The sequence below is a fragment of the Dama dama genome, chromosome 11 (genome assembly GCF_033118175.1).
Source record: "Dama dama isolate Ldn47 chromosome 11, ASM3311817v1, whole genome shotgun sequence".
In the NCBI taxonomy this organism is placed as follows: domain Eukaryota; kingdom Metazoa; phylum Chordata; class Mammalia; order Artiodactyla; family Cervidae; genus Dama; species Dama dama.
The window spans coordinates 98,885,162-98,912,095 of record NC_083691.1 but is presented as its reverse complement, the minus strand read 5'-3'; the positions used below and the strand labels follow the sequence as shown (position 1 = coordinate 98,912,095).

At 52.7% G+C, this 26,934-nt stretch overlaps 1 protein-coding gene across 10 annotated transcripts in view; it reads left to right on the top strand.

Moving 5' to 3' along the window:
* The window catches only part of INPP4A (inositol polyphosphate-4-phosphatase type I A), a 118,550-nt gene that overhangs the window by 19,894 nt on the left and 71,722 nt on the right, over positions 1 to 26,934 (top strand). The window contains exons 1-2 of one of the 10 annotated variants that reach the window (XM_061155957.1): positions 1,270 to 1,377; positions 1,508 to 1,602. The exons of 7 other annotated variants lie outside the window; for them this stretch is intronic. The gene's annotated coding sequence lies outside the window, so the exon portion shown is untranslated. Of the gene's footprint in view, positions 1 to 1,269; positions 1,378 to 1,507; positions 1,603 to 25,308; positions 25,475 to 26,934 lie in introns of those variants that run through there. 2 more of the 10 variants (XM_061155958.1, XM_061155960.1) reach the window with 2 other exon arrangements.

The following is a 26,934-nucleotide window of genomic DNA, read 5'->3' as shown; positions in this document are numbered from 1 at the left end:
AGCCCCCCTCAGGGTTGTCCCAGGAGTGTGTTATGGGAGCCTGCGTACAAGCCCCCGCGGGACCTCAGAGGATCGGGCCAAGCTGCAAGACCTCCCCTGGGAGCGAGGGTGGGCAGGTGTTAGACGCAGGCACCCAGGGGCTCCCCAGGCCAAGGAGCGCTGAGGGTCCTTCCCTCTGCCGGCTCAGTCCCAAGGCCGCTGTCCCCTTTCTGGCCTGGTGGTGGCTGGTCGGGAGCCCAGCCCTTGTACCTGTAGAGGTCAGAGAAGAGGGGTGCAGAGAAGACAGCTCAGGGGCTGGGAGGGCTGCGCTCAGGAAGCCAGTGGGGTTCCTCTTTCTGTTCATTTTTTCTTTAGAACAGTCTTGAGGTTTGGAGGCTCCACCCTGAGCCCGCTGTGGTGGGCTGCTCGGCCCGTGAGAGGGATGGTCTTCACGTCCCTTGCAGGCTGGAGTCAAGGTGGGGGACTCCTGAAAGGGGGCGGGGAGGGCAGAAACTCCCCGGGGATCTGGCCTCGTCTGTGCAGAGCCCAGAGAGCGGCCGCCAATGCCGGAGGAAGTGGGAGGATTGCACATGGTGCATTTTGAAACTGGGACCCACCCTCCCCCAAGAAGGAAAACCGGGAGCGGGCACCACAGAGCCAGGCCGCAGAGACGGAGAGCTGGGGGAGGGGCCTGGTGTTAGCGCTGCATCCTCTGCGGCCCTGCTGGCCCCTCTTCCAGGCTCGCAGGGCGGGGGTTGCAGGCCCCACGCCAGGGACCCGCCTCTGGCCGCTGCTTTGGCAGCTGCAGGGCTCATGGCTGAGGGAGGTGCTCCGGCTGCGTTTGTGGAAGGTGAGGGGCCTGATCACCGCTCATGGTTCCAGCGGTCGGGGTCCTCCTTGGTGGGGTCAGCCGAGGTCTGTGAAACAGCGGAGGTGTGGCACTGTGTTTAAGGCCGCCGTCTGTGGCCCAGTTTTGTACTTAAGGAGGATGAGCTAAGGATTCGGGCAGCCTTGGAAGCTCCCTCTGAACAGTCAGGAGAGCCAGTATGTGCGGAGGAGGCTTTTGCGTGTCGGCAGGATTAAGGCAGCATGCGGCTGTGTGCGCAGCTCACAGGCTGGCTGGTGGTCCCGCGCGGGGGCAGGCAGTCCCTCACTGACAGAGGTCCTTGAGTTCCTGCCGCCTGCCCGGCAGCGTGCTGGTGGCCTCACTGTACCTCTCATGTCATCCTCTACGTCAGTGTCCTAGGCTCGCTCTCACAACTTCCTGCCAGCTTGGTGGCTGAAAACAGCAGAACTTCATTTTCTCACAGCTCCAGAGGTTAGGAGTCCAAATCAGCATCACAGGGTCAAGACCACGGTGTCAGCAGGGCTGTGGTGGCTCAGAGAAGGATCCAGTAGGTAGCTGCCGGCTCCCCTCGACTCGTGGGCCCCCCGCCCCATCCAGGGCCGGGCTCTGTGGCTCGGCCTCCGTCTGCTGTGTTACATGGCTCTCCTCTTCTGAAATCTCCCTTCGTGTCTGCCTTCACAGGACGCTTACAATGGCTTTAGTGCCCACCACATAGTCCAGGATGGCTTCCTCCTGCAGGGTCCTCAGCTTGGTCATGCCTGCAGAGTCCGTGCCGTGTAAGTAGCACTCACAGGCTGCAGGGACTAGAACAGGGACATCTTTGGGGGGGGGGGGGGAGCGGTTGTTATTTGACCTCCCACATCCCACAGCAACCTGCTGAGGCCGTAACTGCCCACGACAGCTTGGCAGGCTGAGGCTGTTGGGCGGCCGTGGTTCTTCCTTCTCCTGAACCCGTGAAGCTGCAGGAGGGTCATTTAGACACTGAGATGCACTCGGTGATTAGATAAGACCTGTACTCTTCCTGAGATGTTACACTGGTTTGGAAAAGAATGACTTTGGATCAGGGCCCGTGCTGCACCTTGCTGGGGGCATGTGTGTTGATGCCTGGATTCACTGTTTTTCTGTGGCCAGATGGCTCTGGGCAGCCTCATTCTCCTCATCTGTACGTTGAAGACAGAACAGCTCGTGGGTTAGATGATGTCTCCTGGGTGAAATGGCCCAGCAAGGGTCAGTGAATGGGTTTCTCATTCAGGGTGAATTCCTGGTCCCCACAAGGAGAAGTCACGTGAGCAAGGTCAGGAGACATGAGGATGGAGTGTGTTAATACCCAAGAGAAATTGCACTGAGAAGTGTGCAGATAATTGACTCATTGATACGACACACATCTATCGAATGTCTGCCTGTGCCAGGAAGCTGGGCTGGGGAAGGGAAGGAAGGGCAACCACACATAGCACTCCTGCTGTGGAGGAGGGGAGCCAGACAGACATGTGAACGGTCACTTCCAAGTCGTGGGCTGAAATGAGGAGGAGTAGGAATGCCTCTCACACGTATTTATTTATATTTTCATAAGTCATGTGATGAAAATTCATGAGGGTCTGTGTTCCTGGATCTGTTCTGTATCGTCAGCTCATCGTCCGTCTCTCCCCGACTTGGTGGCTGGTCACGGGTCCCCAGAGCCCTCAGTTCTTCCTTGCAGGTCCCTGAAGCCCCCCAGTGGTCAGTGGCAGAGTGGGGTCCACGGCCCTCTCTCCACACAGCCCCTCGCTTACCAGGTGGGCCAGCCGCGGAACTCACAGGTCACGGGGACGCCAGCGGGTGACAGTCATCTGCGTTCTCCCTGACGGGGACTCAGGGTTTTAGTTCCCTCTCCCGTCTCTCTCCTGAATCCCGTCTCACAGCCCCACAGCCCTTACGCGTGTGTATTCCCCGAGGACACCTGCAGCCTGTGCGGTACTCCCGCCCCCGCCCAGACACACACACCCCTTCTGCTCACCGTCCCCACTCCGGGAACTGGATCTCTTCACCTCTGTCCTCCTCGCCCTTCCCTGTGCTGGCCATGGAGACGGAGGCCTGCCAGCAGGGCTGGTGACGTGCCCACAGGGGCGCTGGGCGGAGGGAGGCCCGGGGTCTCCCCCTTGGCTGTGAGCAGAAAGGCTCTTCTCAGCCTCGTGGGCTCCCTGCAGAGTGCTAGTTGTAAAACTTCTCTTCCTTGGGTAACAGAATTTTTGCATAGACCCCCCACGTGGAAACTCACGTTTGATTTTCTTGTATGATTATAACATTTTTCCTATTTTAAATCGGTAAAAGAACAAATGTGTTAAGTAAGCATTTGCTTATTAGCTTGGAAACTTAAGTCTCATTTTAATGGTGATTTTATAGGAAAAGAAATATTGTCTAGGTTCCAATTAACTTATAAATGGGCTTTAGGGAAGCAACCTGTTAGTTGAACTGCCCGTAAGTTTTTCACCTTGGTAGAATTCTAAAACTGAGGTTAAAATTCATCATCACTGGTAGTACTTTGTTTACTTTCTAATCCGGTGAGCTCATGAACTAATTTAGCAGGTAATAACTCTAAGTAAATGAGATAAATGGTACAATTTTGAGACTGGACAGAAAGGAGGTGAGAATCTTCATTCGATTCAGTTCAGTCGCTCAGTCGTGTCCGACTCTTTGCGACCCCATGGACTGCAGCACGCCAGACTTCCCTGTCCATCACCAACAGCTGGAGCTTACTCAAACTCATGTCTGTCAAGTCAGTGATGCCATCCAACCATCTCATCCTTGTAGTCCCCTTATCCTCCTGCCTTCAATCTTTCCCAGCATCAGGGTCTTTTCAAATGAGTCAGTTCTTTGCCTCAGGAGGCCAAAGTACTGGAGTTTTCAGCTTCAGCATCAGTCCTTCCAGTGAATATTCAGGACTGATTTCCTTTAGGATTGACTGGTTGGATCTACTTGCTGTCCAAGGGACTCTCAAGAATCTTTTCCAACACCACAGTTCAAAAGCATCAATTTTTCAGCACTCAGCTTTCTTTATAGTCCAACTGTCACATCCATACATGACCACTGGAAAAACCATAGCTTTGACTAGACGGACCTTTGTTGGCAAAATAATGTCTCTGCTTTTTAATATACTGTCATAGCTTTTCTTCCAAGGAGCAAGTGTCTTTTTAATTTCATGGCTTAGGTGAGAGCCTTAGATACCTCAATTTTGACATCTCAGTAAAGAAAACAGAAAATTTAAAGGTGCCACGAGGGAAGGGTAAGGATGGAAGGAGAATAAAACCAAACCAAATCAGTTCTGTGTGGGGAGAGGCTGGCTGCTCCTTTGTCTGCTCAGACCTGTGGCGTTTGTCTTTTGATGGTCTCAGTCCTGACCCCAGTGAGACTTCAGTGGTATGTCACAGGTGGATGGTTCAGGAACGAAGCCTCACAGGTTCACAAGTGTACATAATTCAGCCCAGATGGACACAGCTCCTCGAGGGCCCGGGAGGCATCGCCACGGGGACCTGCAGTGAGATGGCAGAGGAGGAGCTGGTGTGGCAGCACCGACGTGGGAATTCCCAGGAAAAGGAACTGGTGAGGTGGGGATTGGGGGGGAAGCAGAGCAGTGATGCGAGCCCCCCCACCCCCGCCCCCCGCCCGATTACACTCACCTGGGGCTTTCGAGGAGGAGGCCTGCTTTCCACTCCCTTGCCTCCACCCACGGTTACCAGCCAGTAACACGGGGTGGGGCCAGCACCGGTGTCTGTCACCTTTTCCACTCCATGACTCTCAGTTGCAGCTGGGCCAGAGAGGGCTGGGCCCCAGAGGTTCCGAACTGGGCTGTAGCTGTGCCGAGCCCCACCGCCCCACGTCTCAGAGGCTGCTGAAGGGGGTGAGTGATGTGTCGGGCACCTGGGGCTCCATGGCAGGAGTGGCTGCCTGGTGTGAGAGGGCCGGTGGCAGAGGGCCTCCCTGTCTGCCCTCCCTGCAGGCTCTCCCTGGGTCCGACCACAGCCCTGGCTATGACTGCTGCTCGGCGCAGTAGGGAGAGGCTGGAGAACCACAGCCGCAGAGGCGGGCCTCTGGATTCACAGCCGCAGCGTGCCCGTGTCCATGGCTGGCCTTGGTGAGGAAGGAGGGTATGGGGTCCCGCCTGGGCTTGAACCCAGCACTTCCTACAGCTCCTTCAAAGCGTGTCCAGAGTGGAAAGGTCAAGGGTGTGGACATGACAGGTGGTGGCACCTGGAGCCTTGGTTCCTAAGGCTGTTACATGCGTGACACAGTTACACCCTGTCAGGGCATTTCTACCTGTGGCCTCGCTCAGATATCACATGGGTGTGGAGAGAAAACCATGGTCCTCTCTGGTCTTCCCGCTCTCCTCTCTGGAGGCCTGACATTTATGCGCGTCATCCCGGGGGTACCGTCTGCCCCATCTAGACGTACGTCTGTGAAGCGTGCATTCAGTTAACGAGGCTTGTTTGGAAGGCCATGTACACAGGGTAATGAATCACTTGTGGTTTTCATTTCAGTCTCCTATTATTTCCCTCTTCGTATTCATGGTATCTGATATCACCCTGTTAGACTTCAGGTCAGCCTGATGCTGGGTGTCCGCGTGCAGTGGGGAGGGCTGCCTCCAGCCTTCTGGGGGTAGGTGAGGTCTGTGGCACATTTTTTATTTTTAAAGCAGGTTGCCTGAACAGAAGAGTGTACTCCCAAGGGGGCTGGAGTTGAGGGGTGTGGTGTGCGGCATTGTGCTCTGTGTGACCTGGAAGTGCTGCAGAGATCTGAGCACCTCTGAAGAGCCCCAGGAGCAGGGATCCCTGACTGGTCCGGCCCAGCCCTTCGACACAGAGGTCACCTTGGGGGCCAGGGTGAATCAGTGGCCTGCTGAGGGTCTCCTGGCTGGTGAGTGCCTCCGGGCCCGGCCCTCTTGTGTACGGCAAGCCCCCGGTGGGGGGCAGAGCCCATGTCAGCCAGACCACCATCTCTCCGACAGGTTGCAACCCCAGCACCATTAGTATCATCCTAAGTGAAGTGCAGGAAAACCAGTTTCATCATTTCATAGTCATTTTATTTTTTAAGGTAATCTTTTTCACTGATAAAAAGCATTTCCAAGTAATTTTTCTAATGTGTTGAATTTTTCTTGGGGCACTGTGTAAGCTTTTCTGTCATGCAGTCTTTTAAGGAAAGCTAGCTTGGGGCTCTTTCAACGGATCACTTTTGTGCTCAGTATGGAAGGGTTAGAGTTGAAGATGACGCAGTGCCTTTCCTTAAGGAGCTGGGGGAAATGGATTTGCAGTGTGTTAAAGGTATTTTCTTTGTGGTATACAGAGGACTGTATCATTAAGAGCAGAAAATGTTTATTTCTGGCCTTGAGAAACTTCACAGAGGAATTGCTGTTTAAACCTGTCTTGAAGCAGAAGCATGAATTGCCTGCAGGACAAGAACAGAAGGGCATCAGAGGAGGGGACAGCCTGAGCAAAGACCAGGAGGCCTTTGAAAGACTAGGAGGCCTTCTTGAGAGCCTCAAAGAAGCAGTCTGTAGGCGTGGTTCTCAGAACCCTGGGGAAGGTAGGTAGGTCAGCAGGCCCCACCTCTGGGGTGAAGGACCTTGGACTGCTTCCTATTTGTGCTGAGAACGCGGAGGAAGGGATTTAAGCCAGGGAGTCAGCCCCTCAGATTTCCAGGTTGCAGAGAGTCTGCTAAAACCCCATGGTTCAAGCTCCAAAGTCCAGGTATGTAAACTCGTCTCTGTGATCCAGGATGGTAGATGAGATGGGAGAGAGAAGCTGGCCTTGGACTGAGCAAAATCACAGATAACACGGAAGGAGTCAAAACTTGGTACAAACTGAGTTTAATCTGCGTAAAATTACGTGTAAAATTTAGCAGCATGTTGAAGTTTTACAGATATATTATTTTGTACTTTAAGCCTCAATATTATATTACGTGACCGAAAATGGTCCTGGTGGCCTGTCCTTGGCTGTGGGGCAGGAACTCAGCAGCCCACCCCTGAAGCCATTTACCTCAGACTGGGACTCGAACCCAGCCACAACCCAGTTTGGGACTTGAGCCCACGAGGCCAGGACTCAGACCCGGCCAGAACCCTGCTTAGAACTTGAACCGACTCGGCCAGGACTCAAACCCAGCCAAAACCCACAGTCTTCCAACTGAGATCACAGACTTGGTTTCAGGACCAAATGAAGTTCAGGTTCTTGATGTCTCATCGCAGAAACAATTCAGTGAGAGACTAAGTGATAGTTAAGAAGTGGATTTATTCAGAGTCACACTCCACGGGTAGAATGTGGGCTGTTGCAGGGGTGAGTGCAGCCTGTGTGGTGTGGTTAGCGATTATGGGCTGGGTAATTTCATAGGCTAATGAGGGGGAGGATTATTCCAACTATTTTGGGGAAGGGGCAGAGATTTCCAGCGGTTGGTCCACTGCCCACTTTTTGGTCTTTGATGGTTGGCCTTGGAACTGTCATGGCGCCTCTGGGTGTATCATTTAGCTTGCTGAAATGAGCTTGTACTAAGGATCAAGATCTAGTCAAATTGACTTGTCCCGGTTCTTGGACCCATTTGGTTCTGTTCAGTTTATGTTGTGCCCTCGGGCCATGTCATTCTTTCAAAGGTTGTGCCCTGCCCCTTTCCCTCCTGTTTCACCCCTCCTCCCCACTTCCCCTGCAACTGGGGTGGCGATGGGAGAGATGGCCCTCTGTAGAGGGTCCTGTATGTCCCCCTTTGTTGCCAGTAATTCCAAATAACAGTATGGAGTGCACTTATCATGGTAATTCCCTGCCCCTGCCCCGCCCCCCACAAGTGTATTCCCCCCTCGCTCCCCCCCACACAAATGCACTATCTTCTCATTGTTTACCAAGGCTAGTCCAGCAAATGATTAATCCACCCACCAGTAGTCAAGGTTTGAAGGCAGAATCTTACTAAAATCAACCCTAAATAGCTTGGTGGTAACCAGACTTCTTTGCAATGAGATTTTGCCCACGTTTCTCTGCTTTAATGTAATGAGTCACACTTGCCACTTGAAACATTTTTAATCTCAGAACTTTGTAGAGAAGTTAATTAGAATGGGCGCACAGGACAATGAGGATTCATAGTGGAGAAGCTTTTTAAAAAATATTTGAGTTTCAATAGTTCCTGGAGCTTGACTTTTGCTTCTTCGGGGCCTGGTTAGATAGGTAGCCCCGAGATTCAGGTTGGGCCTTGCTGGGACAGGTGCCAGTGCTGACTGCCTGCTCGCAGTGGTGTGCCTGGCTCCATGCTGAGGGAGCGCCCTGGAGCGGGAGCCCTCTGCGCCCTGGGGATGAGCCTCTTCCTCCATCACCGCCAACCCCGCCAGGTGTCCAGTCCCCAGCTCTGGAGTCCGGGTGGCCCCACTCCGGGTGGAGGGGGTGGGGGAGAGGCTGCTGCAGCAGGAACCCTGGGGAGGGCGGGCTTCCCTGGGAACTCCTCTGTTCCCAGGGGAGTGGGGCCCACCACGTCTGAGCTCCCAGTTACCGAGGTGGCCCCGTGGTGCCCTGTCACGGGCCTGGTCACGGTCGCCTGGCCTCCCCACTTCCTGCCGTCTGCAGGTCCTCATGGGACTCGGGGCCATTCCTCTCCGGGCCGGGTTGTCAGTGCCAGCTTTGAATAGAAATGTCACCCTTCATCGAGGCCTTACTTCCTGCTGCAGGCATTCCTGTTCTCTGTACTCCGAGCCCCTCCATAGTCCTGGATCCAGCCACTCGGCCTGAGCGCTCCCAGCACCTTGTTTCTGAAGGGCTAGGAGTCCCCGGCCCTGAGGGCGTGGGCTGGGCTTGCCGCTGTGCTGGTGGTGCTGGTTGTCTGGGATCACTGGGTGACAGACGACAGACAGCCCGAGAGCCCAAGGCAGAGATGCTGGTTACCCCGGGGTCAGAGGGGAACTGAGGAGCAGCTGGTTAAACCAGTTACCCCTGACCTCCGAGAGGCAGAGCCGGGGCTGGAGCACAGGTGGCCTGGCTGCGGGCCTGTGAGGCGGGATCCCTTCCAGGGCGGGGCCGGCCTCGCTCCAGCTGCCACACCCGCGCCGGCCCTTGTCCTGAGCAGGTGTGGAAGCACAGCCTGGATGGGAGGCGCCGGGGCCCACAGCGTCCCCCCGTTTCCAGAATCAAGGGCGTTGTCGCTGTGGCCTCTGTCTGAGGTGCCGGAATCTGCGGGCCCAGGACCCAGCCCCCCAGGCGAGGGCTCACCTCTGCCCCGTGTCAGGGGTTTCTGCCGGTGCCGGAGCAGGGACGGCACTGGGTCCCGTGGGCACGGCTGTCCCCGCCCTCCTTGGGGGTTGACTTCCCAGCCCAGTGGGGGCTCTGCCCCCCACACCCTCCTGTCCCTCCTGTTTCACTGTGCTCATCCTGTAGGGACCTCAGCTGGAGGAGGGGAGAGGCTGAGGGCCCCCTGACTTGGCGGCCTGGCCCCACAGCGGAAGGAGAGGTCAGGCTGAGCAGGGACGACTCAGGTGGTCCTGTAGCCCCTGGGCCTCAGTCCGCTGGGGCTGGGAGTGGGCTGCCTGGAGGTGGTCCGGCGGCGTCCACGCCCCGCTGCTGCTCCTCTCTTATTCCCCAGTCCTGATCTTCCAGACTGGGGGCTATTTTGTGGCCCATTTAAGAGCTGCCTTTAATCTTCCTAAAATAAGGTATGCTATTTTGGATGTTGCTGTCTGTGAGAGGGATGTGTGTTTAAAGCTAAAATAGGCCGTGCTTTTTAATTTGTGGGTGTTTCCTTTTTCCGTGTCAGCCACACGGTGTTTAAGTCACGGTGTCACCGTGTCCTTCCCCCCACCTGAGTGGGCAGCCCCAGGCCACCCTGAACCTGCAGACCCCGCTGCTGAAGGCACTGCCCCCTCAGGCCCTGGCCCTCCTGCATGTCAGGGGGGCTTCCACAGTGTCTGCCCTTCATGCCCCTGCCCGGAGCACCAGGTCGTTTGTTCAGGAGCGTGGGTGGGCCGAGGGCGCTCTCACAGCCCAGCTGCCCGTGGCTTCCCCCGGCCTGGGCTGCAGCACGGGTCCACTCGGGGTGGGCAGGCCCTGGCCCCACTGTGGGTACATTGTGGATAGCTGTCGCGTGTCACACATGTGTACACACGCCCGCCTTGCTTGGCTTTTTATGCAGTTCATTTTGGCTGCATTTGGCCGTCTTGCTGTGAGCGTGTGCGGGCCTCTCCTCGAGGTGACTCCTCTTGCTGCCGAGCGTAGGTGCTAGGCTCGTGGGCTTCATAGTTGTGGCACTCGGGGCTGTTTGCCCCTCGGCGTGCTGGATCTTCCAGGACTGGGGATTGAACCTGTGTCTCCTGCACGGCAGGTGCGCTGTTCACCACTGAACCACGAGGAAAGTGCCTGTCTTGGCTTTTTTCGGTGGTCCCCAGCGGCTGTAAAGAGGGAGCCGTAGGGGAGGTTGAGCTGGGTATGAGCTGGGTAGGGGTGGGAGGTTGGGCGGGACTGCCGAGGAGGGCACGTGACTGCGCTCGTCTGCCTGCTCACTGTGCAGTCCTGCTGTCACTGCTGGCCCACACCCTGCCTTTCTGCCCTGGAGCCAGTTTTCAGTTTATTGGAGAGGGAGGCCTGAGTTTTCGTAGAGCATTAGGAGTTAATTGGAGGCAGTTGTGTGACGCTTCCGCCTCTTTCCGAGAACAGGCTGGATGTGCTTCCCCCAGCTTCAGCTCCTCCCAGTCACCTGGAGGACCTGTTCCAGGCCCTGCCCTCAGCGAGCTGTGATAGGTCCCGGCAACGCTGATGCTGACCATCCCTGGACCTTACTTTACGCTGTCCTGGAGTCCTGGTTCTGTCCCATCCCCCACTCAAGATACTGGCTTATTTTTAGCACCTTCCCTAAACTGGGCTACTTCTTTTAGTGTTAATTGATAGCAGCCCTGATTCTAGGACCGCGGGGAGGGCTTCCTGTCCCTGCTGTGATTGGCAGCAGTTCTCATGGGAGGGGAGGGGAACAGAACCTACTGTGCTTTTGCCAGGAGCCCCTGTGTGCGCCCCAAGGCTCCCCCCTAGTGAGTTGAGCAAAATGTTATGAAATCCAGGAGCCCCGATGTTTCGCCATGATGATTACATGCCAGAGCCTAGTTTATGGAGCCTCGGAGATCAGTGAATGGTTTGATTGGTCTGGGGATCCCTGGTCTGAACCAGCTTGTCCCAACCGCGGGGACCAGAGCCGTGACCCTGCTGTTGATGGCTTAGAATCTTCTCAGGTCTGTCAGGAGGCCTGTCAGCCACAGTGTCTGTGACCGGGCATTATGGCTGATTGGCAGGACACCATGTGGACAGACAGTGTGTGAGGCTGAGGTTCCAGTTGGCTTACCTTGACTGATGTGTAAAACGTCAAAGGCCAGCTTCTCTGAAACAGATAACCGTTGCAAATGGACTTTGGGGGCAGAGGATAACAGACTTGTCCTCCTGTCTGTCCAGTGCAGCCTCCTCGGTTCCTGGTCAGCTGCTTGGCTTGTGCTGTTCCCATGCGATGCTCTTTGGAGCCCTTGAGCCTGACCGTAGACTGGGCCCCTTCTTCAGGGTCTTCCTGGGGCTGTATCTGGGTCTGAAACTGCCCCAGTGTGGGGCTTCCCAAGGCCTTAGGCATTGTCCCCAGACAGCCCGGTGCAGGCGGGGCTGCCCCCAGGGGGTCTGGCTGAGGAGCTGTCCTCCCCGCCCCTGCCCGCCGTGCTGTCCTCTGGCCACAGGCAGCGCCTTGGCTGACTGCCCAGCCTCTGCCCCAGCAGAGAAGCCCGCTCCCGTTTCTGCAGGCCCTGGTGGGGCCCCCCTGGGGGCGGGGTTGTGGCTGTCTTGCTGTCTCACCCCAGAGGTGGGCTCACAGGCCAGTTGTTTTCAGGGACCAGTGTCTGACCCCCAGCACCCAAGGAGGTAGTTATTCTCATTTCCCGTCGTGTGTCCCGTGGCCCACTGGGGCTCTCAGGCCACGGATTGGCCTGGGAGGAGCATTGTCAGTTCTGGGGCGTCTAGGCCGGCTCACCCGGGATCTCTGCCCTCTCTGGTGTCCTGGCCTTGGTGGGCTTGCTGTGTGCTGGAGGGTAGATGGCCCCAGCGGCCGGCAGCTCCTGTGCAGACTTGAATACTCACTCCTGGCTGATGGATGGACCTCCCACGCAGCCCCTAGAGTGCCCAGCAGTCTCAGGCGTCGCGGGGCCTTCAACCAGCCCGCCTGGCCGGCTGCGGCCCTGGGAAGCCCCTGACTGTCTGCCTAGCTCAGCTCCCTTGCTCTGGACATGGAGGGTGAGTGGTGGGCAGGGCCTGTGGGCCCCCAGCCACGGGAACAAGGAGAGGTGTGCTCTGAGCCCCATCCTCACGTGCCAGTGAGGCCGGAGCTGCACTGGGGGCCCTTTGCAGCACACCCCCTCCCCACGTGCAGATGAGGGGACTGAGGCCTGGGAGAGGAGAGCAGAGCCCTGGAATCGGCAGGGTTAGCTGGTTTCACAGGTCTGCTCTTTGGTACCTGTTCGTGACCTTTCAGCCTCAGAGCGCTTTGGAGGCAGGGGTCCTCACAAACAGAATGTAACCAGTGAAATTTTCCTGCATCTGGTGCTTCCATCGCAGGGTCACGGGTGTCGCTCAGTGTGAGCTCTCACCCCATGGACAGGTCGGAGGTCATGAACAGCAGGGGTCAGAGGGTTTTCTGGAGACCTGGTGGGACCTTCTTAGTTGGGGGAAGACATCTTCCTCTGACCTGCTCAGCATGGGGAAAAGTGCGTGCCTTTCCCCAAAGCCTGGCAGCTGGTTCAGTCACCTGTCGTGTTTGAAGTGGACCACTCTCGGCAGCTGGAACCATTTCTGATTGCCCGTGGCTACTGGATAAGCCGGTGGCTTGGCGAGGGTGCTGACTTCTTTATGGAGCCGCGTTTGGCCGCGTGTCTGGCATGTGCCCTACCTGGTGGACGTGGGTTTAGGTGTGAAGATCCAGTGACACAGTGCGCCGTGTGATTTAATGCCGCAGGTCTCAGTGTGAGATGATCTTCCTGCACTGAGCCTCATGTACAGACTTCCGGGGAGGCTTTGTTGTATCTCCAAGTGATGTGGCAGGCTTGTGTGTGGGGCAGACTGTAAGCATTTGACGGTTCCCCAGCACACGGGGCCTCATAGAGCCCAGGAAGACTTGGGAACCGCCCCAGCCTGCAGGCTGGCGCTTGGCTGGACTCGAGGGTGCACCTCTCCCCCACCTCCTCCTCCTCCTCTGGGCTGGGCTGTCTGTTCTGTGGCAAAAGGTCTCGTCATCGGTACTTTCTGCTGCTTTTCCCTTAGCGGGACTCTGTTGCGGTTTAGTTAGGTTGTGATGTCCTTCCCTGGGTTAATAGCTCAACACTGTCTTTAAATGTCCTAAACTTTCAAAACTTGAAAAGTTTAAACAGGCAGATGCGGTGTTAAAGAAGGCGGTGTGGCAGGTGATGTGAGGGGCCCTGTATTCTGGTCCCTTTCCTCTCTGCCTTTATGCCCACAGCTACTGCATGAGCAGATTTTAGGGCTAAGACTTCAGAGGTCTGGGCAAAGTCCCCACCAGGGACCACAGGTTAAATTGTTCCATTGACCATCTTGGACAGGTGTGGTTTGGCTCATTAACACAAGTCACGGGAGAGCCTTGATTGATGTCAGGAGTCGGTCACACATGGTTCAGGGGTGAGGACCCTACAAGGAGGGGAGGCTGGTGGGCAGCAAAACATGAGAAGTGGGCCCCTCTAGACAGGGGTAACCAGCTGTCCTGGGAGATAGACGGGGCAGGCTATGGGCAGCTGTGAGGGCCCCCACCCCCAGCGTGTCACCCTGCCTGAATAGGGTTGTCCCCCAGGGGGCCTGTCTTGGGGGATGGATGCCAGCCTGTGCTGACGGCAGGAAGGTGTGTGCTGCATCCAGGGATGCGATGAAAATGAAAGGTGGCCTCTGATCTAACCGGTAAAAAATATTTTTCTTACACTTACTTTGCTTTTTGAAAAGAAAGAGTCAAACTATAATACAGATGGTGACTTTTTGATGTAATTTATTTTTATTACAGTAAAAATGCTTAATGAGGTGATACTTCATATTAAAAGCCACAGGAAGCGGAATACAGTGAATGCTCACTCAGCTTTATGACGGTTTCACCTCCAGTGCTTTGAAACTTCCTGGTGTTGGGCTTCCCTGGTGGCTTAGACGGTAAAGAATCTGCCTGCGATGCGAGAGACCTGGGTTCGATCCCTGGGTTGGGAAGATCCCCTGGAGGAGGGCATGGTGACCCGCTTCAGTGTTCTTGCTGGGAGAATCCCGTGGACAGAGGAGCCTGGCGGACTACAGTCCATGGGGTCATAAAGAGTCAGACATGACTGAGCGGCTAAGCACACGCCCTCCCTGGAGTGCTGCTCTTGCCCTTGACTGCCTGGGGAATTCCAACATCAAAGGCAAGTCTGTGTGTGATATTGCATCACCCCTGTGTGATATCCTGGGACTCCAGCCCTCTGTGGTGACGTGATCCCAGTGCATCCCTCCACTGTTGAAACTATACCCCTTCACCCTGAGGTTGCCATCAGCCTCAGTTTGCATTTTATTATTTTCATCTGCTCAACTCCCTGTATTTTGTGACCCAGTCTTTGCATATTTTTGTGCTGGGGGATGGGAAGCAGTTAATTCTCAGTTTCAGGCTTGGGATGCTTATGGGCAGAAGCAGCTGGTTTTTGGAATTTAGGCTTGTTGCTCCCTGCTGTGCAGTGGTACGGGAATGGTCAAGGTCAGGATGGGGCCAGCTGTGAGTCTGGGGCCTGAGGGTTGTGCTCCGTCCCCGTCTTGCCCCTTTGCCTGGCTGTGGCGTGTGCCGTGGTGGGCGGGCAGGCCTGGTTCCCAGTGCAGAGCGCAGGCTGCTGCGTCCACCTGAGCTGCAGACTTGGCTTCGTGCGGCCAGGCGGTCTACCCTAGGGCACCCCCGTGGTCTCTGCTGTAGACACCTTGTCGTTAATGTTGCTCAGGAGCCCAGTGATTGCCGTTTCGAATGTGTGCATAGTATACCCCCCGCACCCCGCCACCATGACGAACCATGAGTTATTGTTTTCTTGACATGCATTTATTTAGTCTGCTACTAAATCTTGCAGTGTATGTTATGAGACACGATACAGCGATGGTAATGCTGTGGCGGGCGTCTTTTCAGCAAACATCCTACCTCTCCCACCCCCACCCCTGCCAGTGGCTGAGTAAATCCAGCTGCTGCACATCGTCTTGTGGATGGACGGCCAGGCCTGAATGGGTGTGACCTCATTTCACGAAGAGGTCTCGCCTTCCTGCTATTGGAGACCATCCGGCCACTGCTAACCACAGTGTCCTAGGTGCTCTGCCAGCTGCCACATGTTATCTTGTTTGTTAGGCATAGTTAGGTCAAAATTTTTTTAAATGTGTGTGAAGAGTTGCTGTAGTCTTTAAAATATGATAGTCATCCAGCTCGGCAACAGCACAATTTAACAGTCAAGTGAAAAAGCAGGATACTACATTTCTGTACCCGCTGATGTCATCTATGTAAAATATGCAAATAAAAAACTCTGACTTTAGTTAAGGTGTGATTATGGGTGGGGTTTCCCCTTTACTTTCCAGGCTTTCAGTGAGGGAACCGTGGTGGTAAATTTCCAATTTCTCTGCTGTCTGTCCTTGGCCGAGTACTGAGTCGGATTCCTTGAAAACCCCCAGGACGGTCCCGGGGGTGACCTGGCTGCTGGGCAGGCAGAGTGTATCTGGTTGTCTCTGCACCTTGGGCCAACCATGGCTTAGGGACCCCTGCTGCAGCTCTTGCGGGGGTGGGAACCCGACTGTGGGGGTTCAACTTTCTTTGGTTGACTTCAGGGTTGTCAGCGTCTTAGCAACTTGAAAGTGTTTTATTGTAAATGTTTGTGTTACAGTGTGGTTGATTCACAGCGTTGTGTTAGTTCAGGCGTGCAGCAGAGTGAAAGTCACACGGACTCGTGTTGACTCTCAGATTCTCCCCGTGCAGGCCGCTAGAGTACTGAGCAAAGTTCCTCGGGCGACATGGTGGTAGGTCCTGTTGGCTTTCTACTTTACGTATAGCAGTGTGTTCTTGTCAATCCAAATTTATCCCTCCCATGTATTTTGACTTTTAAGTGAGAAGTTTGGCAACTGCTTCATTCATCTTCCTTTGAATAGTTAATCCAGAGTTTTGTTAAGAATCGAATCCTCTTTTCCTGAGGTAGATCGGTGGGCCTCCCAGGTTGCACTGGGCAGAATGTTGGTGGTGGTCAGGAATCCTGCTGCCAGGGCAGGAGGCGTGGGTTTGATCCCCGGGTCGGGAGGAGCCCCTGGAGAAGGGCATGGCAGCCCGCTCCAGGATTCTCGCCTGGGAAAGCCCATGGACAGAGGAGCCTGGCGGGCCACAGTCCACGGGGTTGCAGAGTTGCACAGAACTCAGCACACACACACACAGTAATGTAACTGAGAAAATAGAAGTCTGTCAGAAACACCTTGTCTGAAGTACCTCAACTCGCTGTTTGCTAGCCGCCTCCATGAAATATTTCTCTTCATAAAGTTTTCAGTTCTATCAAAATGGTTGTTACTTACTAAAACAAGGGGAGGAGGCATCTTGATGAGAAAGTTAAGTTAGAAACAGGACTTCTGAGAAGTTTTCCGTCTCAGCCTCCAGCGAGAGGTGTGCTGTAGTCTCGCTCCATGGACCACGGCTGATTCCCAGGGTCCCTGACCAGGCAGTTCCTCTTCCTCATCGCCTCCTCTAATGGAAAGCTCAATTTCTAGCCTTTCCTCTTTTTTCCCTCTGGGTCTGTTCTTGGGTTACCGTAATTATGTTGATGGTTTGTGTTGTTTCCTAGAATCTCATTAGTAAGTTAGTCCGAGTTTAACGGAAAAGCACATACATTGTGGGTGCTTGTATAAGATGGTTAAGAATCATATGTGTCCCTGTGAAGTTTGGGAAGCAGCGTGAATCTCCTGGGTTCCTAAAAGTCCGGAGGTGTGATGCCTCTTCCTTGGTGTCCAGGCTGGTCTCCCTTCTTTCGCCTTATCTCCTCCTTTCCTTGCCCCTGGTCATCTTCTGAAAGAGGAGACCCTCCCGCTTCTCCTGCCTTTCTCATCAGCCTGTTCATCCCTCCCCCACAAGGCAGTGGTGCCTCCAAGGCCTAAAGCAGTTGGAGATCCTCAGAGCCGCCAGAGAGCCAGAGGAGTGGAGACCAGATGCGGGCAGGCGGGGTTCCGGGAGTTGTTCAGAGGCCCTGCGGTGCAGGTGGGTGAAGCCGGCCCAGATCACAGAGCTCTTAGAGCATGGGGTTCCTGCAAACGAACTCTGTCAGAGTCTGGGACTAGGAGTCGGGTCTTAGAAGGCGGGGTGGTGTGAAGGGCAGGGCAGCTCTTCTCAGGTGCCTCATTGCTCTGCCTCCGATGGCCTCTGCCTGGAGGGTGCTGTCCTGCCAGGGACACTGTCTGCACCAGTGACCTCAGCCAGTGGCAGGAAGTAGGCCTGGGGGCCTGGAAGCTGAGTCCTCTCGGGAGAGAGAGCATGTAGAGTGTAGCTCACCATCTTTGTGCTTTTTAAAAAGAACAAGAAGGAAAGGCTAATTGATTCATAGCCAAGGTCATTTTTAAACTTCTGGAATAGCTTGAGATTTACAAAGACAGCAGAGCGCGTTCCCTTACATCCCTCCCCCTCCCCCAGCCTGTGCGACCCCCCGCCCCACCCCGTGTTAACATGTCCTACACGGCGGTGCTTCAGTCACAACCGATGAGCCCACACTGATACATTATTCTTAAGTCCATACTTTTAGATTTTCCTATTTTTTTCCTCTTGATTTTTTTTCTCTTTCTTTTAACCAAATGTTGTTTTTCTGTCCTGGGACACTCAGTTATACTTGTCTTATTTCCTTAGGGGCCTCTTGGTTGTGAGCGTCCTTCCTTATCTGTAGTAATGGTCCGCATTTGTAGAATGCCCCTCACTTTGGGTTTGTCTCGTGTTTCTCTCATGAGTGTACTGAGATGATCAGTTTGGGGGAGGAGGACCACAGAGATGCAGTGCATTCTGGTCACATCCTCGTAGCTTCCACTCTTCCAGCATGACTTGATCTGAGGTGCTGTCTGTCAGGAAAACTGTGAAGTTTCACTCCCACCTTCCCTAGAATGTTCTGTTTGGAAGGCAGTCACGGGCAGCCCCCGGGTAAGGGGTGGGAGTAGGGCTCCACCCCTTTGAGGTGACAGGGTTGTTCACATAAATTGTTTGGAATGAGGTTTGTTTCTTCTCCATTTATTCAGTCACTTATTTATATCAGAGTGAACTCTTAGATGTCTATTTTTCTACTTGGAGTTATAATTCAGTACTGTGTCATTTATTTGGTTCACATTGTTCCAGCTTTGGCCACAGGCGCTCTTTCCGTTGGCTCCTATGCCCCTTTGACATGCCCCCATCATTATGGGTTTAAAAAAAAATTTTTTTTTTAGCATGTCTGTTCTTTGTTTTGTTTATTTTTTTGGCACTGCAAGATGCCCTGGGCTCTTCTTGTACCTTTCCTGCCCCAGTCCTAAAATTGGCCATTTCTCCAAAGACCTCTCACTCCTTTTATTGGAGAATTGAATTAGAAACCAAGACCTGGGCACCAAGTGGTTAAATTATTGTTATTTCAGTGTCTGTGCCCTCAACTGAGCAATGAATGCAAAACACATACGTTGTGATACTATCAGGAAATAACTGAGAATGTGCATTACTGGCTCTGCCCCTCCTAGGGCTGCTCAGACCCCGTCCCACAGTTGTTAACCTGACGTGCACCTCACTCTGCATCCTGTCTCTGTAGCGGTGGTGCTTTTACGTGCTCTCTCACTGTGACTCTGAAGCCATCCACTCTGACCCTTTCTTGGTGGAGATGCAGTAAGCAGATCTTGAATGAATGTTTCCTGCTCTCTGAGTCCTGTAGGGGCTCTTGGTCAAAAGGAATAAAATCTTAAATTTGAGAAAAGAACCTGAGGGAAGAGAAGTTTGTGTGGACAGGAAGTACTGCCGAGCTCCTTAGAGGGAGCTCCCCAGCCTGAGGCTGGCGTCCAGGGAGACAATCAAGAGATGGGGTTGGAGCTGGTCCTGCAGGTGGAGTGGGTGGGCTAGGTGCGGGGGTTGGGGGGCGTTGTGGGAATCGTACTGTGGCAGCTACAGGTGCAGGGGGCCAAACGGAAGCTGTCCTCCCCGACCTAAAGACCCTGGACCCTTGCCTTTAAGTGAGAGTGTGCATGCGTGTGTCAGTCCTGTCATCTTTGCTCTCAGCCCCCCTGGGAGGCCAGATCACAGCTTGTTGCCTTAGCCCTGTGTGGGCTGGCAGTGGGAGTAGAGAAAAGAGGGCTATGAAAGCAGAGAAATCTTGAACGGAGAGCGGTCGGAACCCAGTGAGTGCGCAGCGTGCTTGATGGTTCGGAAGCCATGCCAGAAATGTCTGAGCTCCTGAGAATGGTGGGCCTCAAAGGGAGAGGATGCAGGAGAAGCCAGCTCTGAAGGAAACGTGAGCTCAAGTTTCAGCGGGTGCCAGGAGTCTGCAGCGGGTGACTTGTTGACTTAGAAATGCTGGATTTAGTGTCAAGAGAGGAGGGGAGGGATTTGGCCATCATGTCCTGGCCGACTCTGTGGCTAAAAGTGTCGAGGTGCAGAAGGATGCAGGTGCACCCCGAGGACGTGGCCCGGCCTGCCGTCTTGTCCTGCCTGTTGGCACGGGGCTCTGCCCTCATGCTGAGTGACGGAGGGACTCAGGCTCGCCCAGGCACCACGTCAGTACTGGGTGGTTTAGGGTCTTTTCTCCTGGGGCTTCTGTGTGCTGTGCTGGAACTCCTCTGACAGTCTCCTCCTGAGGGGGCTTTAACCCCAGTGCTCTCTGCCTGGCAGAGTGAACTCTGCTTCTCCCCTTGCTGAGGCTGAGAGAGTGCCTACGAATGTGCCCCCCACCCCAGCTCCGCGTGTGACTTGTGTCTGGGAGGGAGATGGTGTGGGGGCATCTTGAGCTATTTGAGTTTTGTCTTTGGATGACATGGTATTTCGTGTAGGGCTTTTCCATCATTGCTCCACACAGCCGCCTAGTTCTGCCTGCCCTTTCCACTCCTTCTGTATCGAATTAACATCTTTGTGGGCTCCACGTGCCTGTGGGGTGACGTGGACTGTCTAGCAAGGCCCAGGGTGATGGAACTTACCCAGAACTCGTGTGGCCCTGCAGGGGCTGTGGTGACGGTGAGACGTGCTCCAGGTCTGGGCGGGAGCGGGAGGGGCTGAGAGTCAAAGCGAGGAAGGTGCCCTGCTTCTGGCGTGAGCCGTGTGGAGGATGGGGTGCCGATGCTGCTTTGGAGAAGACTGGGGGGAAGCAAGAGGGAAGCCGGGGCGGTGCCGATGGCCCCAGGGAGGGGAGGACGTCCTCCTGAGGGGCTGAGTTATCCGGCCGGCTCCCTTTGTCAGACTGGGCAGCTTACCACACGGGAATCTGTAAAAAGAGAGGAGAGTTTTGGCTGAGTGTTGTCTTTGGGTCTGTGGCTGGGGGCTCATGAAACCCCCCTGTGTCAGGGAACCAGTTTTGAAGTCAGGAATGAATGGTGCCTGCTCTGGAGAACGCAGCCCGCGTCGGGGGGCCCGGGTCCCCCACAGCAGTCCTCTCAGCTGGCCCTCACGCAGGCCCCCCGTCCCTGGCCCGTGGCGTCACAGTTACATATGAGGAAGAGCTTGGGTTTCGGGGAAGGGAGTTGGACACCTCACTGGTCTGACATGAGGTGCTTCCAGAGGCACTTGGGGTCTGTCCAGTCCTGACTTCTTTATCATCCTCATGGAGATGCCTGCCTTCTCTCATCATATTTGAAACTGGGACTCCACATCTTCTTGCCCTAGAATCAACACTGACCCTTGACACCAGTGCCTCCTAATCAGTGAGATGGGAACCTAGGGTGCTTCACCTCCTGCCCCCGGTGGGGGCAGCAGCAAAGTGGTGGGTGGAAAGATTGGGCTTGCAATGGCTGAAGAACACATTGACATGAAATATTTGGTACCTTGGGTGACAGAACAGCTCATGGGAGGGCTTGTTTTCCAAAATTATTGTTTTATAGTACTGTGTACTCTTACTTAGAACAAAATAAAACTTTCCAAAGAAGAGAAGCATTTTTATGCCAACTTATTAACTAAAAAAAAAAAAAAAAAAAAACTATGATGGTGAAAAACAAAGTTGCATTTCCTTATGTGATGGAGAAAAAAATCAAAGCCCAAACTGGATCCCATAGACAATAGTAGGAACGGTGAGTGCCATCCATAGCTAATTGCAGCTGAGACCTAGTTCATCACAAGCAAGTGGTGTTTCCACAAGGGAACGGGAGGTGATCCTTGTGCACTTCCAGAGGTTTTTCATACATGGCTGTAGCAGCATCGCAGGGCTGGTTCTTACATTTGAGGTAAGGCCTCTGCTTTCACCACTGGTTCCCTGACAGGAGCGTTTCATGATCCCCCAGCCACAGACCCAGTGCTGGGTGGGGCCTGGACAGCAGTAGACGAGTGCCATGGGCCCCCAAGGCCTCACCCAGGGGATGCTCTCCTTTGAATGTTCACACACACACACACACACACACACACACACACACACACACACACACACACACACACACACGATCTCATCTGGACAGTTTGGTTTCCAGGCCCCCTACTGAGGGAGAAGCAGCAGATTTCGGTCGACAAGACCACTGGAAGCTGCTCAACCTGACTGTAGGTGAAGAAGAGCAGAGTCAGCATCACAAGCAGATGTAGCCGGAAAAGGAGCAGCGAGCTGGGTGTGTTTCAGATGGAAGCAAGCAGCCCTTGGGCCCCAGGTGGGAGGCCCCTTCGAGCCCAGTCATGGGCGTGTTTAGTGGTGATCATCCTCTTCCCGCACCGCAGACGGGATGGCAACTCCAGGGCTGTTGCAGGGTATGCAGGTTCGATCCCTGGTCGTGGAAGATCCTGCATGCTGTGTGCTGCAGCCAAAAAAAAAAAAAAGTCAAAAGCTGCTGCCCCGACCCAGCACTCCGTTCATAATGTGTGGGTCACTGAGAGAAGTGAGCCGCTGCCCTTGACCCCAGCCCTAAGAGCAGGGACTCAGAGACTTGCTGAGGAAGAGAGGCTGGCTGTAAGGACAGAAAGCTCTGAGACTCTCCCCAGAGGCCCTGAATTTATGTATAACAGAGCATGGGGAAGTTCAAATGCAAGCATGCTGTCAGGAACAAGACAAGGAGATCTTGGTTGTCAGTAGAAACAAGAGGCCAGTAACTCCATGTTAGCAACAGCCAGAACTTGAGCATAGACCAGAGAGAGCACCAAGAAGAGCCCTCCCGGGGTCAGAGCAAGCCGCAAACACTGACCTCCAGAGTCATTCCTGCAAAAAGACCTGCGTTTAACTGATCAGGCTGCACAGCAATTGATGCCCCAGAATGTTGTCAAAAATAATAACCGGCCAGCAGTTCATGGATCCCTACAGCTGGGTGTAATAACCTCAGAGGCAGGGAGCCTCACAGAGAGAGCAGGGAAGAGAAAAGCAAGCCTCATGAAACCGTTGTCGTCCCAGGGAGACTGTGCACTCCCAAGGCCGTGTCCCCTGAGGAGCACCATCAGAGGCTGCACACTGCGGGAAGCAGGGAGTCGTGAGGGGATAGACTTGACTAAACTATTAATAGTTCAGCTGAGTCACTGGAAAAATAAGCACTCAGAAACAAGCCCTGCAGGGAGAAGATCAGTATTCAGAACTGCGGCTATACGTTGCCTACAAGGTAATACTTACCTTGTAAATATTAGGCAAGGTCTACTTTTTAAGAGAAAAGGATAACTTGCAAAGAAATAGGTAAGTGTGATTTTTTTTTTTTAAAGCATGAGAAATTACCTGAAAGAAGGCCCAGATGTTGGTTTTAACAGAAAGTCCTTAAAGCAGCTGTTGTAAATATAACAGAATCCCCCTGAAATGCAGGAGACCCAGGTTCGATCCCTGGGTCGGGAAGATCCCCTGGAGAAGGAAGCGGCAACCTGCTCTAGTATTCTTGCCTGGGAAATCCCATGGACAGAGGAGCCTGGTGGCCTAGTCTGTGGGGTCACAAGAGTTGGATGCGACTTAGCAACTAAACCACCACCAAGGGAAATCACACTTAAAGAAATAAAGAAAGGTCTGATGACAATGTTTGATCAATTTGAGAATACCAGTAAAAAAAAAATATAAAATGAACTAAATGGAAGTTCTGGAGTTGAAATGTAAAATAACCAGGATGAAGAATCCATCAGAAGACCAAACAGTAGATGTTAACTAGAAGAAAATAGAATCAGTGAACTTGAAGATAGAGTGATAGAGATTATGTAGTTCAAATGATAGAAAAAAGTGAAGAAAATGAACAGGACCTCAAGAAATGTGAGAAACCATGAAGCTCAAGAAAGTGCATGTAATACAAGTTTCGCGAGAGGAGAGAGAGGAACAGAAAAAAACATGAGAAGAAGTCTTGTTGAAAACTTCCCAAATTTGATGAAAAAAACAATCTCCACATCCAAGAAACACAATGAATTCCAAGTACCATGAACATAAAGAAGTCCACACCCAGGCACATCATAGTGAAAAAAAAATGTTGGAAAGACAAAGAAAAAATCTCAGAGAGCAGCAGGAGAAGAATGACTAAACTGTACTGAGAATCTCAGGGAGGTTAACAGACTCCTGTCATTGGAAACAGTGGAGACCAGAGACAGAGTGGTGGATGGCATATTCAAAGTCCTGAGAGAAAAAACAGAAGCCAGCCAAGGATCTTATATCCAGCAAAAATGTCTCTCAGAAATGAAGGTAAAATAAAAGTATTTTCAGTGGAAAAATAAACCAAAAAACCCCCCAGAGAATTTGTGGTCAGCAGACCCACCTTACAGAAAATATAAAGGAACTCCTTTGGGCTGAAAGCAAATGACCACAGATAATTATGAGGAAGACAAAGAGTGCTAAAGTATATAATTATATGAGACAATGTAAATGCATATCTCTCTCCTTTCTTAACTGATTTTAAAAAAACATTTTTTTAAAGTAAAATGTATATAACTTTGTTCTTGGGCCTAGGACATTTAAAAAAGTAATATATTTGATAGTAATAGCATAAAGACAGCAGATGAGAGCAAAACTGCATTGGTATAAGAAATTTCCATAGGACAATAGGAAGAGAACCAGAAATAGTGAATAATAAGGTGAATGTAACAAACTCTGTAAATGTATACTTGCTTCCCTTCTCTCACTTCTTTAAAAACATGAAATTATATAAAGAAATGATAGCAATCTATTTAGGGGATTGTAATATATATAAGAATAATATATATAACAGTAATTGAACAGAAAGAAAAGGACATAGAACGGTATAGAAAGTGTTTCCAAATCTCACTGGAATTAGGTGGGTAGAGGAATTAAAGGTTACACTGGAGAACATTCACTTAGTATGAAGGAAAGCAGTAAATGAGGAAGAGAGGAATGAAAAAGCTAGAGACGCCTATGCCCTTGCCACCTTCAAATGGTGTTTATTATAAGGGTATAAACTAAATATTAGAGCTTGCCTGTGTTTCTTTAATTCTACATGAAAAGAAATTTTATTAGCTTTCTCTGGATAGAGCCCTCATCTGTCTCCCATTTATCCTGGGTCTTTTGGTCAAAAGTGTATTTTAAATGTGTTCAGAACATGTACACACCTGACCAGGAGGCTGTGAAGATAAGAGGAGCAGCTCTGGAGTGAGGGAGGTGCTTGGGGCCTGGAGTTTATGACCTGGGGTTGGTGTGACCTTGTGACCTAGTATTGGTCACTTTTCCATCTCTGACAGTGGGTTGAAATGTTAGAAAGGTCACCTTGAGCACTCAGATAATGACTGGGAAGTACTTAACCACGGCTGCCCGCTTCCCAGAGGTCTGTCTGACGTGGGGATTCAGGATCTCTGCATCAGTGTCAGGGCTGCACCCTTTGTGAGCAGAAAGGGGGAGGGGGGTTGCTTTACCCGGTTTGGTCCTTGACCTCTTCCTGGCAGCACCCTCCAACTTCGCTGCTGGGTTCCTGCAGTGTATTAGATCGGAGAATGCCAGGTACCATGTGGTGTGCAAGCATGTTGTTATAGACTGAATTGTGTGTCTCCCCCCCACCCCCACCAGATTCACATGCTGAATTCCTAACTCCTAAGGTTTGGAAGGCAAATCTGGCATTCTAAAATAACTGCTGCCAGGTGACCCCGTTCTAGGTCCATCACTGTGCACACCAGACCCACAGCCGCTCAGAGGCTTCTGCCACCAGGCTGGTCTTTAAGTAGAGCTGAAGGAGGACAGGGAGAAGGCCATTTCTGGTATTTGGAGATAGCATCTCTAAAGAGTTAATTAAGTTTAAATGAGGTCATAAGAATAGGCCCTAATCCAGTTGGATTGGGGGAGGAGGAAATAGCATCCCACTCCAGTTTTCTTGCCTGGAAAATCCCCTGGGCAGCGGAGCCTGGCGGGCTACAGTCCACGGGGTTGTGAAGAGCTGGACATGACTCAGCACGCACACACACCTTATGAGAAGATGAGACGCCTGGGAGCTGCACACGGAGGAAAGTCCGTGTGAGGACACAGGGAGAAGACGCCACGTGCGCACCACGGGCGGGGGGGGCTCAGGAGAACCTGCCAGCAGCCTTGATCTTGGACGTCCAGTCTCCAGAGCGGTGAGGAAACTGTCTGTTGTGTAAGTCCCCCGCTCTGTGATACTGTGCTGTGGCCACCCGGGCAGACTGATGCGTGGCTAGTGAGGAGTCTCAGGGCGCTCTGTTGACCCCACCATGTTATTGCCAGATTGGCCCACTGAGGACCTGGGAAAGTAGTCCCGCTCAGAAATACAGACGTGCAAGATAATTACGAGGAAAGAGGCCGCTTGGACACAGTCTTGTCTCTGACCTCCTTCAGATCCGTGTAAATGACCAGCCTGGGGGCAGAAGCCATCTGCGTGACTGAGCAGTGGGCACGGTAATGCACCCAGAACAAGGTCGGCTGGCAGCAGTTATCCCAGAAATGCCAGGTTCGCCTTGCGTTTTGATCCCCTGTTTTTCTAAAACTGTGGCACATGGTATTTTTAGAGCTGCTTTGCAGTTTCTCTTTGTGAACCTTTCTTTGGGTACATCATTTAATCCTCTCATCCAGCCTTGTTTAAGATCTGCAGAGTGCTATATTTATTTGACTTTATTTGAAATTTCAGGGCTTTTCAGAATGTTGCTCCAAGAAAATCGGATGAATACGGAACTCTAGAATTTATGCCTTAAAAGGCTTAACTGCTAATTCGTGTGTACATTTTCTCATGATTATTTCTCCCTCTCTTTTTTCTAGGCCATCTAGGGCAGGGAAATTAAAAACTCCCTTGGAGTTAATGTCAGAAGATCTTTTTTAAAAAAATTAATTTCCTTTTTTTTTAGAGCAGTTTTAGATTCGTAGCAGAAAGTACAGAACATTCCCATATATGCCCTGTCCCCACATAGAGAGTTGTAACTTTTCAAGGACGAGAGGAATAGATTCTTCTTTGTAGAGAAGTAGTGTCTTTCTTGGCAAGCTCCATGACCTTCAGTGATCAGGTGGAGGGTGTCAGACCACCCCCTCAGGCTGTGGCTTGAGTGAACTTGGACCTGACGCCCAGCAGAATCTTAACACGACTGCCATGGGCCCCAGGGAGCCTCAGGAGGTGTCACTGGCCAGCCCAGATCTAGCTCCTGGGGAAGCCTCCCCACTGCTCACAACCAAGGCTGTGTCATCCTCCAGAAAGAAGGTGTCAGTTAAAGATTTAAATCTTAACTCCTACCTTTTCAGTGCATTTTGCCTTTATATCTCATTTGACTCTTAGCAAGGCATAGGGTCACTTAAATCTAACTCGTGATCTACAAAGCCTTTACACACACTTTCTGTTCCGCTTCTTTCTTTTTTAATAGAGATACGGTCGTTGATTGCTTAACATCTGACGGATGAAATGACAAGGTATTGTTGTTCAGTCACTAAGCGTGTCCAACTCTTTGTGACCCCATGGACTGCAGCATGCCAGGCTTCCCTGTCCATCACCATCTCCCAGAATTTTCTTAAACTCATGTCCATTGAGTCAGTGATGCTCTCCAACCACCTTATGCTCTGCCACCCTCTTCTCCTT